This window comes from Gossypium raimondii, chromosome 10, assembly GCF_025698545.1.
Source record: "Gossypium raimondii isolate GPD5lz chromosome 10, ASM2569854v1, whole genome shotgun sequence".
Taxonomy (NCBI): domain Eukaryota; kingdom Viridiplantae; phylum Streptophyta; class Magnoliopsida; order Malvales; family Malvaceae; genus Gossypium; species Gossypium raimondii.
The window spans coordinates 30631706-30657263 of NC_068574.1; the positions used below are offsets into that span (position 1 = coordinate 30631706).

At 33.0% G+C, this 25558-nt stretch overlaps 2 long non-coding RNA genes across 2 annotated transcripts; both read right to left on the bottom strand.

Annotated features, from left to right (window-relative positions):
- Window positions 1-510: 510 nt before the first annotated feature.
- On the bottom strand, window positions 511-4616 carry LOC105778315 (uncharacterized). The gene is made up of 2 exons (XR_001128659.2): window positions 4528-4616; window positions 511-757 (listed from the first exon to the last, which is right to left on the bottom strand). It is a non-coding gene; the product is annotated as an uncharacterized LOC105778315 (long non-coding RNA).
- A 4029-nt stretch (window positions 4617-8645) lies between these two features.
- LOC105778704 (uncharacterized) lies at window positions 8646-10828 on the bottom strand. The gene is made up of 3 exons (XR_001128852.2): window positions 10662-10828; window positions 10364-10440; window positions 8646-8913 (listed from the first exon to the last, which is right to left on the bottom strand). It is a non-coding gene; the product is annotated as an uncharacterized LOC105778704 (long non-coding RNA).
- Window positions 10829-25558: the final 14730 nt, after the last annotated feature.

The window sequence follows — 25558 nt, forward strand, 5'->3', positions numbered from 1 at the left end:
GTTTATGTTGCAATTTTCCCTTAATAAATGTTTTTTTCTTTTCTCGCCACATATAAATTTTTACAAGTTTTCTTACTCATTCGATACATGAGCTAACTAAATTTATATGGAAAAATATAATATAATTCTATATTAATTAAATAAAACATGTGTAGTATTATAAAAATAATACTTTTATTTTTATTTAAGTGATATTAATGTTATAACATTATCATGATATTTTAGTTTTATAAAAAATATTATATGTATAATATTATCAATAGATTATATATTATACTAATGTATGACACTTGTTAACGTTTTATATATTAACATATATTTAATAACAATTCTAAAGATATGTAAACTTATTTTAAATTTTATATTGTATTGTTCAGTAAGCTTTGTTTTTAATTGATTTATATGATCACTTTCAACTATATATTTCTATTTTTTTTGTGAAGTTTAGTTAGAGAATTAGATAATATAAAAATTACAATCCAAATTTATTTAATAAGAAAATCAATAACATGTATAACAAAATATTAATTAAATTTAAACAAATGAAAATATTTTTTTTTAGTCTGGAATATATATTTTTTAGTCTGCTACCCTAGCACGTTTCTGTCTGCCTCTCTGGCAAGCCTAGGTTTTTTTTATGTTTTCTGGTTTTGACGGCCGACATCTCCTTAGCCTTGAATAGTGTTATTTTTCACGTCTTACGACCATGGAATCAGAATTTGCTGGTCTATCCCTTGATGAAGAAGAAGAAGAAATCCTGCAAGCACAAGGAGATAGAGAATCGGTAAGCGAAGAAGAAGTTCTGAGTCTGGTTGGATGTTTTCTTACAGCCAGTATCATCCATTATCCAGCAATGAAAAGTACCATGGCTAACTTATGGCATCAGGTCAAGGGTGTCCAAATTAGAGATATGGAGGAAAAAAGGTACATATTTAAATTCTTTCATATTGTAGATATGGAAAGAGTTATAAAAGGGTCCCCTTGGACATTTAATAACCATCTGATGGTTTTGCATAAGTTGCAATAGGGGGAGGACCCACTAAGAATTCCATTAATATCATCTCCTTTCTGGGTACAAGTCCATGATGTACCCATCGGCTTTTATTCTGAAAATTTGGCCATAAAATTAGGGAATTTTATTGGAATTTTCCAAGAGTATGATGGCTCTAGTTTGGGGAAAGAAATTATGAATTTTATGCGAATAAGAGTACAAATAGATATTCGTCGTCCTCTTAAAAGGAAGAAACAAGTTATGTTCAAGAACAAATGCTCTTACGTTAAATTTAAGTATGAAAGATTAACTCTCTTTTGCTTCTATTGCGGCCGTCTAGGCCATAATGACTCCTTTTGTGAAGCAAAGATGGAGGTTGGGGTCGAAGTGGATGAGATGGGATGGGATTTGTCTTTGCGTGCACAGTCAACAAGAGCCCAAGCAATGAGCAGCGTCTGGTTAAGAGAGGAAAGAGGATCTGCAGGCAGAACTAATAGAGGGGACGAATTTAGGGGTAGCAGTGAATGGGGGAAGGAAATAAAATTTGAAAGAACTAATGATCCTATTTTAGGATTTAACCTGGAAGGGAACAGGTTCTCCCCATATTTAGGAAAGGCTAGAAATTTAATTGACAATAATCAGATGGCGATGGAGCATGATATGTAGAATGAGGTGGTTATAGGATAGGAAGGGAAAAAGAAAGCAAGAGGGGATATTGAAGGAAGTGATGAGACAGGAGGGAGAAATAGGAGAAAGTCTGAAATCAATCTTATGTTATCGGCGGCTGCCAAGAGGCAAGCCGACCGATCGCAATGAAAATCTTAAGTTGGAACGTCTGAGGTTTGGGGAATCCTCAGATAGTTCGACGACTTCAGCATTCGCTGAAGCAACACTATCCCTAAGTGGTCTTCTTAATGGAGACAAAAATAAACAAAAAACAGATGGAAAAAATACGAAAAAGCTGTAGGTTTCAATTTGGGATTGATGTTGATTCGATTGGATCTAGAGGTGGACTAAGTCTAGCATGGAGAGGGAATGTTAGTATAATGCTTCAAATTTTTTCAAATCGTCATATTGATGTGATAATCGGGGAAGGGGAGACGCTAAAAAATAGAGATTTATAGGTTTCTATGGTTCTCCCTATTCACATGACAGGGATGAAGCATGGAATCTGTTGAGACAATTACGAAATCACAGAGAATATCCATGGCTGGTTTGCGGAGACTTTAACGAAATCTTATATGGCTTTGAGAAGAAATGTGGATTACCTAGAGAGGAAAGAAGAATGGAAGCTTTTCGGCAGGTGTCAGAAGATTGCAGTCTGATGGATTTGGGCTATTCAGGCAAGTGGTTCACGTGGGAGAGAGGGAACTTAATAGAAACAAACATACAGGAAATATTAGATAGAGGAGTAGCAACGGAACAATGGAGCGCTTGATTCCCAAATTCTCTAATTTGACACCTCCCACATTCATTCTCAGACTATTGTACAATCCTTATGGATACGGTTTACAGGGATAGAAGGACGACAAAAAAGAAATTTAAGTTTGAAGCGTGGTGGGTATTGGAGGAGACATTCTTTAGCGAAACTAAACAAATTTGGGAAAATTCCACAAGAGATTTTGTGCAAAAGTTGGAAAACTTAAAAAGAGGTTTAAAGAGGTGGGGAACCAAGATCCAACAGAATAGGAAGATGAAAATAGATGTGTTAACTTCAAAACTGGCAACACTACTTGAATTTGACAGAAGTGATAAGAATCTGGCGGAAATTATTGATACAAAAATCCATCTGAACTTTGATATCGAAAAGGATGAAAGCTATTGGGAGCAGAGGGACCGAATTAATTGGTTGAAACTTAGAGACAGAAATATAGCTTTCTTTCACAAATAAGCATCACAAAGAAGAAAACTAAATCAAATCCATAGGTTGCAGTTTGAAGATGGAAGGGAGATAGAGATGTGTAAGGAGATGGAGGAAATCGCTAGATCGTATTTTCTGAAACTATTTTCAACAGGAGGGCAGAATAACTTTGAGAGAATTCTATCAGGAATTGAAAGGTGTGTTTCCGAGGAAGACAATAATAAACTAAAGGCAATGTACACGAAGGAGGAGATACTAAAAGCTCTTTCAGAAATGGGACATACAAAAGCTCCAGGAGAGGATGGTTTTCCAGCCTTATTTTATCAGAAATGTTGGCCAATTATTGGAGAAGACGTCTCTAAATATTGCCTCCAGAGATTAAATGAACGTATGGAGTTACGCTCAATTAATAAAACAAACATTGTTCTTATCCCAAAAATCCCGAATCCCTCAAGTATTACTCAATTTAGACCAATTAGCTTATGTAATGTGATCTACAAACTGATAGCTAAAGTCATTGCTAAAAGACTCCGGGGAGTAATTCATAAATGTATTGATTTAACACAAAATGCTTTTGTTCTAGGAAGGCTGATTTCTGATAATGTGTTGCTTGCTTACGAAATTCTACACACTTTAAAACTCAAGAGGATGGGGAAAAAAAGATTCATGGCTGTCAAATTGCACATGAGTAAGGCATACGATAGGGTTGAATGGGGTTTTGTGGAAGGGTAATGAAAAAAATGGGATTCGATCCAGGGTGGGTTGATTCAGTATTAAAGTGTGTCTCTTTGATCTCATATGATGTGATTGTCAATGGAAACATTGGACAAACGATTCTTCCAGCTAGAGGCCTAAAACAAGGGGATCCTTTAAGTCTGTTTTTATTTCTATTTTGTGGAGAAGGTCTATCGAGTCTAATGAGGCTTGCAAGAGAGGATAACATTCTTAAAAGAGTAAAAGCAAGCCGAAGAGGGCCACCTATCTCTCATTTATTATTTAGATATGATTGTATTTTATTTGTAGAAGCTACAGAAAGGGGGGCACAATCTTTAAAACAGATACTGCAAGAATATGAGTCGAGCTCAGGGCAAACTGTGAATTATGAAAAATCAGCGGTCTTTTTCAGTACAAATACAGAAGAGGGTGAAAGGGGTAAAGTTTCAGAGATCCTCGGAGTGAGAAGAGCAAATGATATAGAGAGATATCTAAGGCTTCCTGGTATGGTGGGGAAAAGGAAGAAATTATCTTTTCAAAGTTTGAAAGATAGACTCAAACAGAGAATTAACAACTGGAGTATTAGGTTCCTATCCCAAGGAAGAAAGAAAGTGTTTATTAAAGTGGTACTACAAGCTATCCCAACTTATTCGATAACTTGTTTTCTACTCCCTAAGACCCTCTGTACAGAATTGGAAAAAATAGTGGCTAATTTCTAGTGGCAGAAGAGATGAAATAAAAAAAGTATTCATTGGTGCTCCTGGAAGAATCTATGTTTATTAAAAGAAGATGGTGGCCTTAGTTTTCGAGATTTTGCGAAGTTCAATATAGCATTATTAGCGAAACAAGGTTGGCGTCTTGTTAATTACCCAAATTCATTATTGGCTTGTGTTTTAAAAGAAAAATATTATCCCAACTTAGATTTCTACAAAGCTCGGTTGGGAAATTTACCTTCACTTACCTGGAAAAGCGTATGGACTGCGAAAGGACTGCTTGAAAAAAGACTCTGTTGGAGGGTGGGGAGAGGTGATAAAATTTCCATTCGTGATGATCTGTGGATATCAGGGAGCGAAGCGGATAGAATACCTGATTTGACTGGTATAGGATAGGATTTGAAAGGAAATGAATTAGTGGGATCCAGCTATTGGATTTGACTGGTATAGGATAGGATTGAATTTATTTTAGTTTAGTTAATTTCGGAAGAGGAGAATTAGTTAGGTCCAATTGTTTTTTCAGTTTTCAGATTGTACTTCATTGTAGGCATAGGTTCAAAATTCTTTGTTTCCCTAATTAATATGAATAAAACCAGTCGAATTACTCAAAAAAAAATTAAACAAATGAAATAGATATATGCATAAATAAATGGCCAAAAGTCGTAAAAAGTTCTCAATTTTTTCAAAAGAAAGTAATTAAACCTTTTTTTCACTCAATTGGGTACTTTAACTTTCATAATGTATAAAAACCCTCAAACTTTTTCCAAAAAAAACCATTAAGCCTCTTTTCTTTTTCTTTTTTTTTGCACTCAATTGGGTACTTTAACTTTCATAATGTATAAAAATCCTCAAACTTTTTCAAAAAATAAAAAATTAAGCATCTATTTTTTTTGCACTCAATTGAGTACTTTAACTTTCATAATGATAAAAACCTCAAACTTTTAAAAAAAGTAATTAAGCCCCTGCTTTTTTTTTGTACTCAATTGGGTACTTTAGATTTCTTAATGTATAAAAAAAAACCTCAAACTTTTTCAAAAAAAGCAATTAAGCCTCTGCCTTTTTTTTCTACTCAATTAGGTATTTGAACTGCCAAAATGCGTAAAAAAAAGGTCATTTGACCATTAACTTTAACAATTGACCGTTAAAGTTAACCGTCCCTAATTTTTTCAATTAAAGGCACCACGTGTCACAAGCACTACGTGACATGTGGCAAAAAATGATAAAAATAACAATCAATAAAAGTTATAAAATTATTAAATTTTAATAAAAAATAAAGCATACTTAAAATTTATAAAAAAGAAAAAATTATAAAAATCGTAAAAATATAAAATATATAGTAATATAAAAAATATAAAATTTTATAAAATCGTAAGAAATTATAAAAAGTGTAAAGAAATATAAAATTCATAAAAAAATATAAAATTACCATACCAAAAGAAGCATTTTATATTTTTATATAGCTTTTATTGATTTTTAATTTTATTATTTTTCGTTACATGTCACGTTGTATTGCGACACATAATGGCTTTAAGTAAAAAATCGGGGTCGTTAACTTTATGATAATGGTTAAAGTTAATGATTAAATGACCTTTTTTTATGCATTTTATAATTTTTATGATTTTTATAATATTCTACAATTTCTTTTTATATATTTTTATGATTTTTATATTTTTCTAATTTTAATAAATTTTAAATATTTTATTAAAATTTAATAATTTTTATAAATTTTATTGATTTTTATTTTTATAATTTTTGTCACATGTCACGCCGTGGTTAAGACACGAGGTAACTTTAATTGAAAAAGATTAGAGAAAGTTAAAGTTAATTGTCAAGTGTTAAAGTTAACGGTCAAAGGGTCTTTTTGATGCATTTTTTAAAGCTCATGTACCCAATTGAGTGTAAAAGAAAAGCAGTGACTTAATTTTTTAAAAAAAAAATATTTGAGGGTTTTTTTATGCATTTTAAAAATTGAAATACCCAATTGAGTGCAAAAAAAAGAAAAAAGAAAGTAGGAGCTTAAATATTTTTTGAAAAAGTTTGAGAACATTTTACACCTTTAAACCTAAATAAATTATCATATAGATTTACATCTCAATTAAAATTTTCATAGTATATTGGAACAATATTTGTAATAAATTTGCATACCATAAAGTGTGGTTTGAATATGGTTGAAAATTTGATAAATGATAAAAGTAGTATGTTTTAATCCCGTTTTTAATGCGTTTTTAGATGTATTATTCGATGTAAAATGGTGAATTTTATGCTCCTAATCCTTTAAATTCATGTTTCTATACTTAGAACAGCATTTGGGAGCAAAAAGAGTAAAAAATGAGCGAAAACCAAATATTTGAAGCAAGGTACAAGGGCCACATGGGCTAGGCACACGGCCGTGTAAGCCACATGGGCTGCCACACGACCATGTGCTAGATCGTGTCAAAATCGTGATTTGCACTTCTAACACGCAAAAAAATATAATTTTTAGGTTGTTTGGGTATTTTAAGACCTATATATGGCAAAGATAAAAAGAGAGGATGGAGCTGTCATAGAATTCTCAAGAAAACAACTCGAAAAATACCATTGAAGCCGACTCTGAAGCAGATTTCCATCAATATTGAAGATCTCCTTTTGATTTCTTTGAAGTTTATTATGAATTTCTTTTTTTATTATGGTTATACTATCTTTGAGATGTTTTTATTTGCTATCATGAACTAATTTTTCAAATACTTAAGGAGATGAATCGTACGATGGATTCAGTTATTTGATTTCTATTTTTACGCAATAAATATTTGGATCTTGTTCTCAATTATGTGTACTTAATTCTTGGTTTAATATTTCTAGACTATAAATCCATGTTTGATGTGCTTAAATCAAAGGAGGGATAAACCCTGTTTAAGAGTAGATCTAGCATACTTGAGTGGAGTTCCATGCAATCTTAGAAATAAAACGACATATATCTATAGGATCAGAGTCAAACCTAATAAAGGGATCCATAGATCGAGTTAATGCGATAATAGGGTTTTAATTAGAAAGAAATTTCAATTAATCAACCTAGAGTCAGTTGCTCTTAGTCTTTAATAGAGATATTAGAATAATTTAGGAATTTCTACAGATCAAGATACTAACTGAAAACTTGCGTAATTTAGATTGATAATTACAGATATAGCCTAGGTGAATTCTTTCCTAGGTATTGTTTCACTTCTTGGTTGTTAATTGTTTATTTTCCTCATTTGTTCTTTATTGTGTTCTTTAGTTAATTAATTTAGTTAATTTTAGTCTTAATCAATCACTCCAATTCATCGGTTAAATAATATAAAAACATCAAATACTAGTACTTTTAATCCTCATGGGAACGATATCTTTACTCACCGTAGCTATACTATTAATTAATAGTTGATTTACGATTGCATCAAAAATAAATATGCTAAAAATATAATTTCATAAGAGATATTAAGAGTAAAAATATTAATATAAGTTGGCTATTAAAATATTTAAATAATTATAGTGATAAAATTTAAAACAAACATTAAATTTACCAAAGTAAGTTCTAAAATGGGGGGTTGAAGAATACTTTATAAATAGAAACATTTTATTTAAATCTTCATCGATCTTGAGTTCAACACTTCAAAGTTTTGCTTAAAAAACCCCATTATTTATTAAAAAGGATTTTAAAAGTAAAATAAAAAATATTTTAGTATGATAAACTTAATACATTAATTAATTTATTTAGGTATCAAAATTATTATTTTAAAATGTCAAATATATTCAATTTTTTTCAAACCGAATCGAGTTTTGCTCACCCTTAATCATAAAAATCAATTTTTTTTACTATAAGTTGGTGTCACATGTAAACTCAAACTAACTCAATAAAACTAACTCAATAAGGAGATTAATAAAATTTGCATTACAACAAAGTAATGAATATTAATATAATAGTGTTTTTCAAATGCTTAATGTAGTTAGTGTCATGAGTAAACTTGACACTAATTTACTTCAAAAAATTACTTCAAATATATATAGTTTCAAAGTTATATGCTCTAACATGTAATTAGTTATATTATAATAAGATTTTAATTTGACATTTTTACTTCTTTTTTTTTAATTTAACACGAATAATTCCACTCGAATTCGACTCGAATTGAATTTTATTTCACTCGTATTGTAACACCCTGCTACCTGACCCAATCGCCAGGTCCGAGCAACAGGATATCACGTTCGTTGCTGGAGCAACTGACATCGTTCGTTGCATAATAAATTCAATACACTTAGACCAATAATCACGTCATGATTAATATACCAATATATCAACTATTAACCTATTTATTCATTGCATTTCATGCATTCTCTATTCCAACTATATATATACCGATTTACATCCAAAGAATTATAACCTCATCTAAATACTCGAATAGCAATATCAACACCAGGCATATACATAGTACAAACCATTATCAACTATCATATATGCCTATTTATATAACATCTTGAAGTATGAAATAATTCTCCAACTAAACTTAATATAACATAAAATCTTATAGGTACATGCCAACCAAAATAACAAAAGTTTCACAAACTCGATGTGTGCGGGATTTTCTACTGGATGCGAATAACAATGAGTGCACATGATTGAACCTAATCTGTTCGTTAGCAATTTAATATGTTAAATTATATTATAAGAATATAATCCTTTCATATTGCATTTGTAGTCATACCAACTGTTTGTCACATATTCATCTTCAAATTCTTGACATGTAAACTCTAAAATTCAATTAAACATTGAATAATCGCTTACATTCACATAAATCATGCTTCAATGGGCACCAAGATACACCATTTAAATCTAATGACCCAAGAAATTCTATCAAGCATTACAAGCTTCTCAACCCGTAACAATAAACCATATTCGAACGACATAAAAATACACATTCTAACCGTTAAGACAACAAATCAGATAGCAGCCAAGCATATAATTCGATTAACAATTTAATGCATTAATTCGGTAGTTTCCTAGCTATGCACTTCTGAGCAACAACTTAATATTTATTCTTAGACAATAGAAGATTTAATATTTATTTTCAGACAATAATTAAACATGCAATCTCGAACAATGTTTTAATACATATATTTGGATTCGGACCACCCCATTATGCACAAAATGAACTGCCCTGTTTATACATATTGAACAACATTATTATGTTAAAAAATAAGACAACATTAACACCATATATAACATCAAATTGGACAGCATTATTGCCTCTTTAAGACAACCACAATTTAAAACCTTTGAAACACATTTATAGCACAATTGAGCAGCCCTATTCAGTCACCATTAAGGCAATTATAAACAAGCATTTGAACACATTCAAGCATAACTTAGTAACCATATCCGAACATTAAGAAGCAAAATCTGCAAACATATTTGGACATCCTTATAACATGCGAAACAACCATTAGAACAACATTGCAACATACCAAAAGCAGCCGCCTTTGGACAACATTAAACATACAAAACAATTTTGGACAACATTATAACATGTAAAAGCAACCACATTTGGACACCATTATAACATGCAAAACAACCACATTTGGACAACATTATAACATGTAAAAACAGCCACATTTGGATATCATTGTAATATGCAAAACAACCACATTTGGACAACATTATAACATGTAAAAACAACCACATTTGGACACCGTTGTAACATGCATACCAACCACATTTGTACACCATTATAACATGTAAAAACAGCCACATTTGTATCAATAATGTCGGACTTTTAAGATCAACAAACCATTTAATATGTCCTTGTTCGGACATCTCAAAACAACATCTAAAAGGGGGTAATAATCGGCCAAAAACATAGTTATTATGTCCTATTTTGGGACATCATAATCAATCAACATAATTAAGACACGTAGCTTGGAATTAAATGCTAAAAGTATAGCATTCGGACAACAAATATCATCATTTAAACAATAAACTTTAAATCAGATTTTTCTTTGTTCTCTCAAATCGAAAACACAAGGCAGAAAAATGTAGAAATTTAAGCAATTAAAATTTCAAAATGGCCAAGAAAAGCTCACCAGAAATTTTCAGAACTGCTCCTAGCTTCTATCGTTCTCCTGCTTCTTCGTGCTACAACCCCCTCCTACTCCTTTAGCTATCAAAATTAACTTTATATTACAATAGAGAAACATTTATAGCAAAGTTAACAACAAGGTTTATGCTAATCATTTAATATTTCCATGTATTTACATTCCATGCATTTACATATTTTTTTGCTCAACCTTCGCCGCCGTTTTTACCCATCAATTCATTTTCTTTTCCTATCCAAAAACAACACAAGAACAACTTAATCAAGAAGGAAGTTAAGAGGATTACCGAGTGACTTGAGAGATTGATTCTAACTAGCTCAAACTAAGATTTTACCCTCTATGCATGCGGCACCAAACATTCTTCCAATCGGCTTCCAGCAGAACAATTAAGGAAGAAAAAATAAAAATCCCTTCTCCCTTTTATTTTCCAAACGGTGGAGATAAAGAAATGAAAGTGGAAGATGACACCATCTTTTTTGTTTTATTCATTTTTTATTATAATTATATAAATTTTTAACTTTATTTCCACCTAATTCCATGTTTCTGCTATACACTAACATAAAGAAATGGTAATTTTCCATTTTAGGCCTTGGTTAAATGTTATTTAAATCTATTATCAAATAAAATCAATATGATTTAGTCCTTATACCTTAATTAATCACTAAATCGATAAAATAACTTATCCAAAATCTAATTCACTAATATAATAACTTCGTAAATATTTAATAAAAATATTCACGGGCTCGGTTTATGGAAACGAGGTCCCAATATGTCATTTTCCAAAACTATTTACTTTAAGATCATTACACTTGTATCTTAATTAACTGTCAATTAAACAAAATCACTAGACCAAATTTTAATATATTTCTATACTAGCCTCATAAATATCAAATATTAATATTTGTGAACACGGTTTAAGGAAATGACATTTCAGAATCATAATTTTCAACACCACTGGAAAATCGGGTCATTACAACTCTCTCCCCTTAAGAAATTTTTTCTTTGAAATTTATCTGAGAAAAGGTTTGAGTACTAAGATTTCATTTTCGAATCAAATTAATTCATTTGCTCCCTCTTTAATGGTCCATAGTCTCATTTTACTGGATCGCATGGTCTTTCTCATGCTATCAATAATCATATTTTGCAATTTATATTCAAATCATCAAATCATGATATCAATCCAATTCATATTTCCTTTAACCTATTCCCATATTATAACTTTATTAACTTGGTTCGGACTCAAGCCAAATATATAGATTAACCAATTTGTATCCCAATCTAGCATCGTAACGCATCATCGGATAAACCGAAATAACTATACTTCAAACATAGTACATCATCGAATATACCGAAGTAAGTATACTGGCACACACAGTGCATCATCGGATAAACCGAAGCAACTATATTGGCACACACAGTTAATCATCAGATATACCGAATTAACCATACTGGCATACACAATACATCATCGGATAAACCGAAACAACTATACTGGCATACACAGTGCATCATCGAATATACCAAAGTAACTATACTGGCACACACTATGCATCATCAGATAAATCGAAACAACTATATTGACACACACAGTGCTTTATCAAAAACTGAAGAAACTATACTGGCACACACAGTGCATCATCGGATAAATTGAGGCAACTATACTGACACACACAGTACATTATCGGATATATCGAAGTAACTATACTAGAACACAAAATGCATCAACAAATAGACTGAAGCAACTATACTTCCACACCAATATTTTATACCAGCATGAATGAATCCCTCTCCTTTTGTTGATTATGATAATCTTAAATTAATGGTAAACCAATATTTTAAAATTTTTCTATGAGGAGATTGATATTAGGATAGTAAGAATATAAACCAATAAAACTAAATACATTTTAATAAGTTTGTGCTTTTGTATGTTGCTTTTCATATTATGGCATATATTAAAAGAAATTATAAGTTGATTTTTTTCTCAAGGTCTTCCTAATTTCAGCTAAAGAATTTTTTCTCCAAGAAAAAAAAAAGATTTATTTATCAAAGTGGTTAAAAGAATAATAACAACGTGACAAAATCTTGTTGGCGGGGGTACAATGAGGGCGGGCTAAGTAGACGATTTCATTAAACTATAAATAAATTTTTATTTTAGTAATTTAACTAAAAAATTAAACTATTTAAAATTTTTCATTTAAGTCATTAGACTATTAAAATTGATGCTACATGACTTTCTTTATTTGCACTGTCTACACTAATCGAGAGTTCTATTTTCCTTTCTCTTTTACAATTCAATCTTTTTTTCGTGAAATAGCTTTGGACGTTACAAATCTATAAACCAACGTTCGAAAAGCTTTTTTCCTTGATCTTCAACACTGACCACTAAATTCACTTAGATCTAAGGTATGTTTTTCTACTCATTCATGGGTACTGGTTCACCGTACTAATCATCGCTTGGAGCTCGCTAGTGAAACTTTAAAAAGAATATAACAACCCAGTGTCTTTAATAAATTTTTTTGAATAGTTCAGAGATTTAAATGAAAACTTTCAAATAGTTGAGTGACCAAATTGTAACTTTTTTAATCAAGTGACCAAAACGAAAACTTACCCATAATTAGTGAATAATGATGTAGTTTATCATTTTCTATGTACATCCAACCAAAAGTTGTTTCATATTAAATATTAAATGAATTTTTATTTGATAATTGAGGAGGAAATATATATTTTTAAGAACGAAGAATTCAAACTCTCATGCTTATAACATAGTACTTTTACTACTAAGTAAAAAGATAATTGACAAATATTAAATGAAATTAAGCAAGGAGCACGGGTAAAACATATAACAAAACATGGGCTAAGCCTAAATGGAAAATAATTTATTGTAATATAGCATTATTATTCAAGAACAATGCGAACAGTTAAAATCACACTTTCCGATTCACTCAACTCAAAGATATTCTACTAACATCGATCAAATACATATATATTCTACTAACGCCCATGATGAGCACCCCAACCAAAAGCCCCTCCAGAACTTCCACCATCGCCACCTCCGCTACCTTCGCCTCCCCCATTGTCACTGTTAGATGTTACATGAAGTATGAAGAATAATAGTGCAGTAATCTGAAAGTAAAGCATAAATAATAAAGAAACCAGAAATTCTTGAAATAGAAGAAGGAAATATTAATAACAGATAAAAAATTATAGAAAAGAGAAGAAACATGAGAAAATAGAGAGAGCTTGTGAGTGTAACACTCAATTTAATCATCATTGATAGCATAAGAATGATAAAGCAACACCTAGGCTACTTATAGGAGTTCAGGTGTTCTAAAACCATCAATAGCCAAAAAAAATAGCAAACGAGCTATTGCTGACCACTCGTTATAACAACAATAACAGACTTAATTTGATAAACCAAAAACCAAATGGGTCGTTAACAGAAATGCTAAACCAGAAATGGGCCAGAACAAGGTAGACGGTTTTTCACAAGCATTTTAACAAACACCTTGTAGTCATAGGCCGCGAGTAAGCTATGTTATGCTTAACTCAAAAATATCATTGAACACCTGAAGGTCATTCTTACTGCCTGATATTCCCCCTGTTTCTCATCCTTTGAGAAAATAAAAGCAGTGGATATCAAGCAGAGTTGGCATAATCCAAGCTTTGATCGCAGCGCAACAAATTGAGATTCACTTAAAGGTTTAGTGAATAAATCTACAACTTGATTGTGTGCAGCCACATGATTGATTTGAAGGTCACCATTTAGTACTTTTTCTCAGACGAAATGGAGGTCTAGCTCGACATGTTTCATCTTTGAATGTAGAACATGATTTGCCGATATCTAGACTGCTCCAAAATTATCACACCATATCGTTGGAATCCCACAACACTGTTCTCCAAGATCAGTAAGAAGATGAATGAACCACGCGATATTAGCCGTAGTATTGGCGACACTTCTAAATTCTGCCTTAGATGTGGAACGTGACATCACATGCTGCTCCTTGGATGACCAACCAACAAGGTTGCCACCTATGTAAATGTAGAAACCAGAAGTAGATCTCTTATCTTCGACAGAGCTGCCCCAATCCGAGTCTAAAAAGGCTGTAACATCAACCTGATCTATTGTAGTGTAGTATAGACCAAACTCAAGAGTTTCTTGGAGGTATCGTAGCACTCGTTTGACTGTCATCCAGTGCTTGTCAGTTGGAGAGTGCATGTACTGACTGAGTTTATTTACAGCAAAGGCTATATCAGGACGGGTAAGACAGGCGTATTGAAGCCCACCCACAATGCTTCTATATAAAACAGCCTTGGATGTAGGTAGCAATTGACCATCAGTTGAAGTAAGAGTAGGAGACATGATCATTGGAGTAGTAGGAACCGAGGTAGCAGAGGCCATATCAACACGGTTGATTAATTAACAAATGTACTTTTTCTGCGATAGATGTAAAGTGCCATTATGCCTATGCACTTCCACTCCAAGAAAATAATGCAGAGGTCCCAAATCCTTAAGAGAAAATGTCGTGTTTAACTGATGGATAACATCACTTAGTTCCTTTGAATTGCTACCAGTGAGAATAATATCATCAACATACACCAAGCACCATATCCTAGTTCCTCCACTTTGATGTGTGAATAAAGAAGGGTCAGCACATGAAGCTTGATAATTCAGCTTGGAACACAGAAAATCTTTGAGCTTTTGAAACCAGGCTCTTGGCGCTTGTTTGAGGCCATAAAGTGCCTTTCGTAGTTTGCAAACTAGGGGTTGACATTTGTCATTTTTCTGCTCAAAACCAGGGGGTTGTTGCATAAACACTTCCTCAACAAGATCTCCATTGAAGAAGGCATTGTCCACATCAACTTGCCTCAATTCCCAACCATGAGTAACCGCCAAGGAGAGGAGAGTACAAACTGTATTTACTTTTGCTACCGGACTGAAAGTGTCATAAAAATCGAAGCCGATTTTTGAGTATATCCCTTGGCAACCAGTCGGGCTTTGAAGTGATCCACAGTACCATCAGCTTGTTTCTTTACCTTGAAAAGCCATTTGCATCCCACAGCATGTCGGTTTGATAGGGGAACTAAGTTCCACGTTTGATTCCTCACCAGTGCATCAAATTCGTCATGAACTGCTTGTTGCCATTGAGGAAACCTCATGGCTTCATGAATGTCAGTAGGGGGAAAAGGTATATTAGTAACCTGATAAGAGATAATTTTCGGTTTTACAATACCTGACTTACCCCTTGTGATCATGGGGTGAGTATTAAGTTGTGATTGTTTTGGCACATCTTGAGGCATTAACTCAGGTGATGGTACAGATGCGAAATTTGGAGAATTTTGACACTGATGTTGATCGTGTGGGGAAGTAGTTGAGTGATCCTGCGATGAGGAAGAGCAATTGATGTTAGAGCCATTATCCTGAGAGTTGAACAGATTAAAAATAGAATTTGGAGAATTGGATGGGTGTGCAGTAGATATTGGTGATAATTGAGCCAATGATTGCGACTTAGATTGCTGCAAAGGAGAATAAAATTCAGTATTAGAGTCAGGTAATGAAACAATAGGTAAATGTACTGTAGTAAATGGAGTGTGTGAGGAAGGTAAATGAGTGGACAGTTCATTCTTAATTGAAAAAGGAAAAATATCTTCCTGAAACTTAACATGTCGAGATATATAAATTCGACTATCAAGCGCAAAACACTTATATCCCTTATGATTATCAGCAGTGCCCAAAAATATGCAAGGTATAGACCGAAACTACAGTTTGTTGTGATTATAAGGTGTCAACAAGGGAAAGAAACGACATCCAAAAACACGAATAATGGAGTAATCAGGTTTTTTTATACAACTTTTCAAAAGGAGTTTCATTATTTATAGCCTTGGAGGGTAAGATGTTTATCAGATTAACAACATAAGTAAATGCATCAGACCAGTATATTAGAGGCATGAAACTTTGAGCTAATAAAGTAAGACCGATTTCTACAATTTGTCTATGTTTTCATTCAATTAAACTATTTTGTTCAGATGTGTGAGGGCAAGTTAACCTATGTCGTATGCCAAAAGATTGCAAGTAAGGTACAAATGTCCTAAACTCTCGTCCACTATCAGATTAAAATACCTTAATATTTTTATCAAACATTGTTTCAACTTGCTTTTTGAAAACAAGAAATGCAAACAGAGCCTCATATTTTTGTTTTAAATGAAAAATCAAAACATGTCTCGAATATGCATCAATAAACAAAATATAATATTTATACCCATAAGAAACACATGGAGTTGGTCCCTAAACATCACAGTGAATACGTTGTAAAAGAGAAGTATATTCAGTGGTTGACGATATAAAAGGTAGTTTATGACTTTTTCCAAATTGACAAGCAATACACAAGGAAAAGTTCTTGAGAATTTTGATAGGAATAGCAGATGTGGAAGCCAGATGTACAAGATTGTATGCAGAAGTGTGTCCTAACCTACGATGCCACAACTCATGAGAATATAAGCTTTTACATTTCATACAATCATTATTATTTGAACTATTGTTCGAACTAGAACTAGTAGTAAAGCATGAAAGATCAGAAGATAGATGCGGAAGAGCATTGAATTTCTGATTAAGATCCAATTTGTAAAGACCATCGACTTTAACTCATTTTGCCAGAACAGCCTGCGTAGTCAAATCTTTAATAACACAATATTTGGGAAAAAAATTCAAATGATACACTATTATCTTTAGTTAATTGTGAGACTGAAATTAAATTTTTGGTAATATGAGGAACATAAAACAACTTGTTTAAATGCAGTTTTTTTGAGCAGTTAAAGAGTTACAGTTCCAATATTTACAATAGGGATACAAGAGCCATTACTGACTTGTACTATGCCTGTGGCAGGGTTAAAGTGCTGCAAATTAGTGGAATCATGTGTGAGATGCCCTATCGCACCAGTATTTGGATACCAAGCCGGGTCTGTAACCATTGCTAGTGTTGCTTGCACACATGGAGAGATTTGGTTACCTTTTTAAATAGCTTGAGTAGAACCTGGACCTGATGAGCCAGCAACACTAGCAAACGGATTACCATTGTTATAAGACATGGCATAAGAGTTTGGAGGATTAGAATCGCTGATAAATGGCATGCTGCAATTATACGCAGCAATATGTGGAGCACCAGCATGAGCACGAGGCATTCCAGTAGAAGGCATATGAGCAGGCACATTAAGACCCCTAAAACCAACAAAAGTGCCTTAAGTATTCAATCCAGTAAAACCAGGATGACCAACTTGAAGACTAAACATAGTAAAACCAGTAGTGGGACCAGGATAACATTAAAAACCATTCACGCCATCAGATGGCTTAACATAGTTTGAAGACTGAAAATTATTAATAGTAGAGTCAGAGATACCAGTGAATGATGCGTCAAATCAATGGAAACATTTAGAAACCAAATGACATGTTTTACCACACAATTGACATTGAGGTCTCGAATTATTGGAGTACCTTCCTCTACCACATGGCCTAAAACTTCCGTTATTATTACATTGATAGTATGGTCTGGTCTGCACATTCGTAGCTTCAGAGTTAGAATTAAGGATCTGGTCATTCGACTTAGGGCCAGTTCTTCATTGCTTTTGAGAAATGCTTTTGAGAAGTGCTTTTCAGAAGTGCTTTTGAGAAGTGATTTTGAGAAGTACTTTTGAGAAATTTGAGTGTTTGACATTGCTGTCAAAAAGTGCTTTTGAAGAATAAAATGTCCATTTTAGACATGAGATTATAAAGTAATAAATATGTATTTAAATAATGTTCAAATTAGTTAATATTATGATATTTTAGCAAAAATATAAAAAATAATTTATTATAACTTATTGTTAATATTTTAATATATAATATTAATTTTAAATATTTCTAAGTAATTAATATTAATTATTTATAAAATTTAATTAGAATATATAAACTATATTTAAATATTTAAATATAAAAATTAAATATTTGTAATTAGATATTTGATGGGCTACTTTAACACTAAAATTAAACAAACATAATACTATCTAACTAAAATCTAAAATCTAATTAACTAAACCCAATATTAAACTTAGTAATTCACTTAAAAGGAGCCTAAAACTAAGTGTGAATTTAACTCTAAAACATATATAAATTAAACACCTATCAATTTCATTCCAACTGTCATTGTAAATTTGTAATGTAATGTTATAATGCTTTTGTTCTAATATATGACAATGCACATTGTTTGTTATATTTTTGTTCCGATTTAATGCACACTACCATTTTAGTGTAATGTTTGCCAATAATTATTTCAAAATGGTATGAACTTTGGACCAAAAGAAAAAAAGTTATATAAACAACAATTCAATAGAAAGCCGACAAAATTAATTGAAGTTGGTTCGATTCGGTTAATTATTTTAATGAGAAAAGCTCAATTCAACTAACGGTTTAGTTAATTATAGTTCAATTAACAATGGATCGAACTAACTATTTCATCACCTTTTAGATTAAATGTTTGAGAATATAAAACAAAATACTTAGAATTATAAAAGCAAACATAGTTTCAATTGAACAATTTAGCGTGCAATGGATACTAAGATTCTAATTTGAGCGTAAAATATGGAATGCCCATATTGTACGAACTTTGATGCAAGCATTCCGTTTCCTCGACTACGTGAAATATTCCCTCCATTGCGAAAACAACATCATGGTTGGTGGAATAGCATCTGAAATAAGATTAGAATCACACTTGGTAAGTAACTTTGTTACCACCGGTGCATGAACTCCCCTGCATAGCATAACAAACAAGATAGATTCACAATGAGTGCCGGTTCCTTCTCTTTTAGATCCTTGAGTTTCCACTTAATAACAATGATATTTGTCCTATCTACATGTATTAATACACACCAAGAGCTTGGGTGAGTTTAATGCGATTAAATAACAATGACACCACTAAATAAGTTGTATCGGCTATTTATGTACTCTAGATTGTCTTTCACGGAGGAATGCACACCAATCATTTACAAGACAAGTATAACCATAGGAAAAAGCACGGTGAACATGGAAAACCACACAGACGGGATAAGAACATTAGCCAACAAACCTAGCAAGGCAAAGATTACGAGAGAGCATGAAATGAAAATGTTAAGATGTTCCTCTAACTTATATGTACTTATACTAAAAGTGAAAAATGCAAGGCATCGAACCGCAAAAATATCAAATGGTTGCACAACACCTTGAAAGAAATTAACAATCTAATAAACTACATCTGTGGTTTTCCTTTTCTACATGGTCAATCGAAGAAGAATATGACATCGGGATATGACATCGGGATAGAGAAGGGTTAAGTGCACCAACTTGAAAAATAGACTAAAAGGATAGACCTCTTATAATATTCATTCATTAAAAATTAGCCAAGAGGGCAAGCAAATATAAGGGCTAACACATACCTTAGCAACTGGTGCCATCTCAAGAAGAATATGAATGACATGCAACCATGGACTAAAGATCAACAAAATGGAAAAGTTTAAAAGGGAAAAAGGCGTAATGTAGTAAAATTGATCTGGTACAAAGGTACAAAGAATGTGTTCATGAAACAACGAGACGTGACAAGTTTACTCTAAAATATTAAGTTGAAGCTAGGGTAAAGAGAACCTCTATAACTTACATAAGCAGATTAAACTTGTCATTGTTGTCATTCAAGTGAACAAATATGTGATTCCTCAAGACCGATTCAAGAACCTACGTATATAATAATAGAGAAAATAATAGGGCATTAAATGTCTCGAATTCACTCTAAAAAGATCTCAAGGAATCAACTTGCTTCTTATTTTTACACCATAAAAGGGACATTTTACGACAACAAATACAAATGGAGCTTTGAAAGAAAATTCAATGAAAGAACAGTATTTTATAACAATGAAGCATGGCAATCAAATTCAATAAAGAAAATATTAAATGAAATATCGCCAATATTAAAAGCATTTCAAAATACCTCTGCATGAGCTACACGCAAAACTTTTCGACCCAATTGTGTGAGTGAATTTTTGTTGTTGCCTACTGCTTTTCCAACTTGTTCACGATCCTACATTATGAAATTATTAGTACGTTAATTAGGAAATACTATACACCAAAATAATTACAAAATTTTATAAGTTACACATACCTCTCCTTTCTTCGAAGTCCAAAATCTAACGACCTCTTCCCACTGGTACCTCAAAGATTCCGTGGGACATTTTGTAATCTCTCGTCGAGTGTTGTTTTGTTTTAAAATATTCTTTCTTTAAAGTGCTATTATGGTCTCTCCATCTTTTTCCCAATGCCTTCTTTACATAAGCATCGGAGACCTCTAGAGCAAATCTCGCCTACAAAAAACACAACTTAAGAAAGTAAATGTAAACGAAACTTAAACCCAAGTATTATAAATGACATACACGTTTTGTTACCTTAATGTTATCGAGAGCTTTGTTCTTGTTACTCTCGGGCACTTTATGCCATGACTCGAAGTTAATTGGTAACATATTTGCATTCCGTGCTAGAATGCCCATGTATCCTGCTAAAAGGCGGGCTTCTGGTCCAACAGGCTGACCAAAGCTATTACTGGATACTTGGACACACTCGACTGGATCTAGGTCGTATAAATCGCTCAGTATTGTACGTCCGCGAACTCTCCGCGTCTCACCAGTTTCATCTGAAAAATAAAAGTATTGTAATATACGAAATTTAAAAAAAAATAAACAAGAAGTCAGCACACATGAAAATTAAATGTTAAATTACTTTGGGCTTCTATATGTTCCTCAGGTGTAACCGGAACATTCGAAGATCCAATTGCAGTCTGTTGTTCAGTGCTGTTTGTTTCCGCCGAGTTTGGAGTACCTTGAACAATGCGGTGCGATCGTACTTTTCTTCTAGGCATTTTATCTGCAATACAAATAAATTAGTTGAAAACTTAGTATATAATTACAACAATAACATCATTCGTAAATATAATTAGATAATCGTAAAAGCTGACTACATTATAATTCGTAAATATCTTCATCCGTATCCTGGCGGACATTAAAATTGTGTACTAGTACTAGGGATGTTTTCGTTTAAGTTCTGTTCTGGAAATGGTAAAGTTTGTGTTCTGTCGTCAATGTCATCTCTACTTCCACTGCCCATGTCAAACAAGTCTCTAGGGATGTTACGAGTACAACGTACCAACCCTCATCGATTGGATCTTTTGAGTAAAAACTTGTTTGACTTGAGAAGGAAATAGATCTGACTCATCAATCAATTGTTGTCTGTGTGAATCAATCGGCGAAGTTTACCATTGTGAAACTAAATTGATCTTGCTTGATTCCACGTGCAGTATTAACATCGGCCCAATCACCTTGAAATAAGACAACTTTCCATTTGTCGTAGTAATCCAACTCAATTATGTCAGTAAGAAGTCCAAAATATTCCACATTTCCCTCCACAGGATTATTGTCCCTAGCACTAGCATAACTTGTAATTGAGGAATTAACAACTATTCCACAATTTTGCGTTCTCCTCAATCTCTCGCGATATTTTGTATGAAATCTGAATCCGTTTATGAGGAATGCACTATATCTTTTAACCACCCGATTTGGACCTTGGGAAAGCCATTTAACTTCATCGGTGACATTCTTCCCACTCCAAACCTATTGAACGAAAAGTAAACTGAGTAATTAAAAATGTTTTGAACAAATATTATTATTTGTCGGTGAAAGCTCCAATTACATACCGTTTGACTTAACCATTCATGAAAAGATTCTGTAAACAACTTATTGATATCTCGATGTTGTGTTCTTCGGGAGCGCGAACGAGATCTCAATATTTGTTTGTACTCACTATGTTACAAATATGTTAAGTTTGTTAGACTATAAACAATTTTGAAATGATAAATATTTATCAAATTTCTAGAACTTACTTGCGTAAAGGTTCCATTGATTCGTTTGGAACTTACTTTACCGATTGGTTCTCCAAAACTTTGGAACAAATAACTGTCGGCAAAGTTACGATCCGTGAGTCCAGCATTTCTATTTGGTCTGTTCAATCTTGTTTCAACATCTTCCAAATATCTTGAACAAAAGGTCATACATTCCTCTGCCAAGTAGCCTTCAGCAATCGATCCTTCTGGATAACGCTTGTTGCGGCAATAAGACTTTAATTTTGATAGGAACCTAAACACAATATACAACATTGTCAAAAGTTGTAACTAAAGGCACATGGGTGAATGAAGGAAAATTTTCAAAATTGTAATTAACACCTTTCTATGGGATACATCCATCGATAGAAAACGGGTCCGCCAAGAATTGCTTCATGCGGGAGATGGATTATCAAGTGAACCATAATAGTGAAGAAGGAAGGTGGGAAGATTTTCTCCATGTTGCATAGAGTTAAAGCGGCTCGATCCTGTACCTTCTGAAGTTCTTGAACATCCAAAACTTTGCCACAAATGGCTTTCATTATATTGGATAGTTCAATTATACAAGACGTCACCTTCTTCGAAATACAACGTCGTAGAGCAACTGGCAGTAAATCTTGCATCAAGATGTGATAGTCATGTGACTTTAGCGAATATAGTCTTCGATCTTTAACACTAACACATCGAGATATATTTGATGCATACGCATCTGGAACCTTTATATCCTTCAACACCATGCAGAACACTTCTTTCTCTGTCTTCGACATTGAGAAAATTGAAGGCGGCAACCGATATTTACCATTCGGAAGTGGATTCGGATGAAGATCAGGTCGAATTCCCATCTAAACTAAATCAAGTCGACTCTGAAGATTGTCTTTTGATTTTCCGTCTACATTCAAAATTGTACAGACAATGTTCTCGCAGAAATTTTTCTCAATATACATAACATCAAGATTGTGTCGTAAAAGGTGGTGCTCCCAATAAGGTAACTCAAAAAAAATACTTCTTTTTTTCCACAAGTCCGCCTCATTAGGATCGTCCTCTTCATCGGAGTTATCATCAGCTTCATCATTTGATCTTCTATTTCTTTGCGTGTTTGCCGGTTGATTCATCTTCCCATAACTGAAATTCATATCTTCCAACATTAACAAGATTTCAGATCCACTTGTCTGCGAAGGAGCTTCTCTGAACTCTTCAGTACCGTCAAATGCCGAACTCTGAAATCTAAATCTATGATTTTTCGGTAACCACCGACGATGCCCCATGTAAGAGAACTTCTTTCCATTGTATAACCATTGCGAACATGTTTGTGCAAAGACAACAGGAGAACGATAACGACCCTTGGTACTCCAACCGGATAAATTGGCATAAGCGGGGAAGTCATTAATGGTCCACACCAAAGCTACACGTAAATTAAAGTTCTCCTTTCTCAGCACATCGTATGTCTCGATATCATTCCCGGGCCCTTTCTCTCCAGGGATAATCATAGATAAGATAAGGGAAGATTGCTTCATGCAAATCCACGGAGGCAGATTGTAAGGAACAAGCACCACTGGCCATGTACTGTATGCAGTACTCATGATCTTGTAAGGATTAAATCCATCAGATGCTAGGCCAAGCCTAACACTCCTCGGATCGCTTGCAAAGCTTGGAAATTTATTGTCAAATGATTTCCAAGCTAAAGAATCTGCCGGATGCCTTAATAGTCTATCATCGGTTCGTCCTTCATGGTGCCACGTCATTGACTCCGCTGTCTTCGACGACATGAAAAGCCTTTGAAGCCTTGGTATCAGCGGAAAATACCGCAAAATCTTGACCGGCTTCTTTCTTGGCTGTGTATCATTTTCATCGTCGTTCCCATCTTCTGTGTTTCTATTCATCTAACGGGATTCACCGCATACATGACAGCACTGTTGGTTTCTCCGATCGCCCCAGTACAACATGCAATCATTCGGGCAACTATGGATTTTGTTGTACCCAAGACTTAAGTCTTTTATCATTTTCTTCATATCTTTACATGACTGAGGGATTTTTGCAAACGGAAACATTTCTCTCAAAAACTCTAACAGCATTGTCAATGAGTTCCCTGTCCACCCTCCCAAACATTTTAAGCTGGAAAAGACGAATGCGAGCGACATTTTAAAATTTCGATCCTCATATAGTTCTTCGTTCATCTCATTAAGTAGCGCGTAGAACTTTGCCGCTTCTCCATTCGGCTCTTCATGATGTTGGTTTCTTCCGGTTCGGTAAAAGCATTTCCACCGAGATTACAATCATCGATGGCATAAAGTCGGGTGGGAACGATCAGTAAAGCATGATTGTGAATATTAAATGCTTCTGCAACATCCCTTCCATGTCATCCCCTCTAATGATGATGGTAAGCAAGATTATCATAAGATACATCCATCCTTGAAGAGGAAGTACTAGGCGGGCATTCTCCATGAAAAAACCATTGTTTATAACCACGAACAAACCCATCAACAATTAGATGCTCGTATACAACTTCACGATAATGCCAGTTTATGTTGACACACTTCTTACACGGGCAAAGAATCATGTTCTCTTGGCTTGCATATTGAAATGCAAAATTTAGAAAAGTTTGTACTCCATTTCGGTAACCGTCGCTTACCCTTGACAAATTCATCCAAGACCAGTCCATTTCTTATTTCTTGAAGCCTAATCTTGACAATAAATTACACGGGTTTAGGATTTAGGAATAAGTATAGTTAAGCTATGTAAGTTATGTATTATGTAAGTTATTTATTACCCAAATTATGTAAGTTGTGTATTATGAAAATTATGCTATGTAAGTTATGTAAGTCACATAAGTTATGTAAGAAGTTATTTATGTAAGTTATTTATTATGAAAATTAAGTAAGTTACGTAATTTACGAATAATTAAAAATATGTAAGTTATGTAAGTTGTAAGTTATGTATAATATTAATTAACTAAGTTATGTCATTTATGTATCATATTAATGTAAGTTATGTAATTTATGTATATTAACTAATTAATTTATGTAAGTTATGTATAATATTAATTAATTAAGTTATGTCATTTATATATAATATTAATGTAAGTTATGTATAATATTAATTAATTAAGTTATGTCATCTATGTATAATATTAATGTAAGTTATGTATAATATTAATTAATTAAGTTAATATCCCTTACAATAAGAGACAAATATTGATTTTATAATATAAACATTGGATAAACAATTTTGTTTAAAAAAAGATTGGATAAACAGTATTTTATAATAT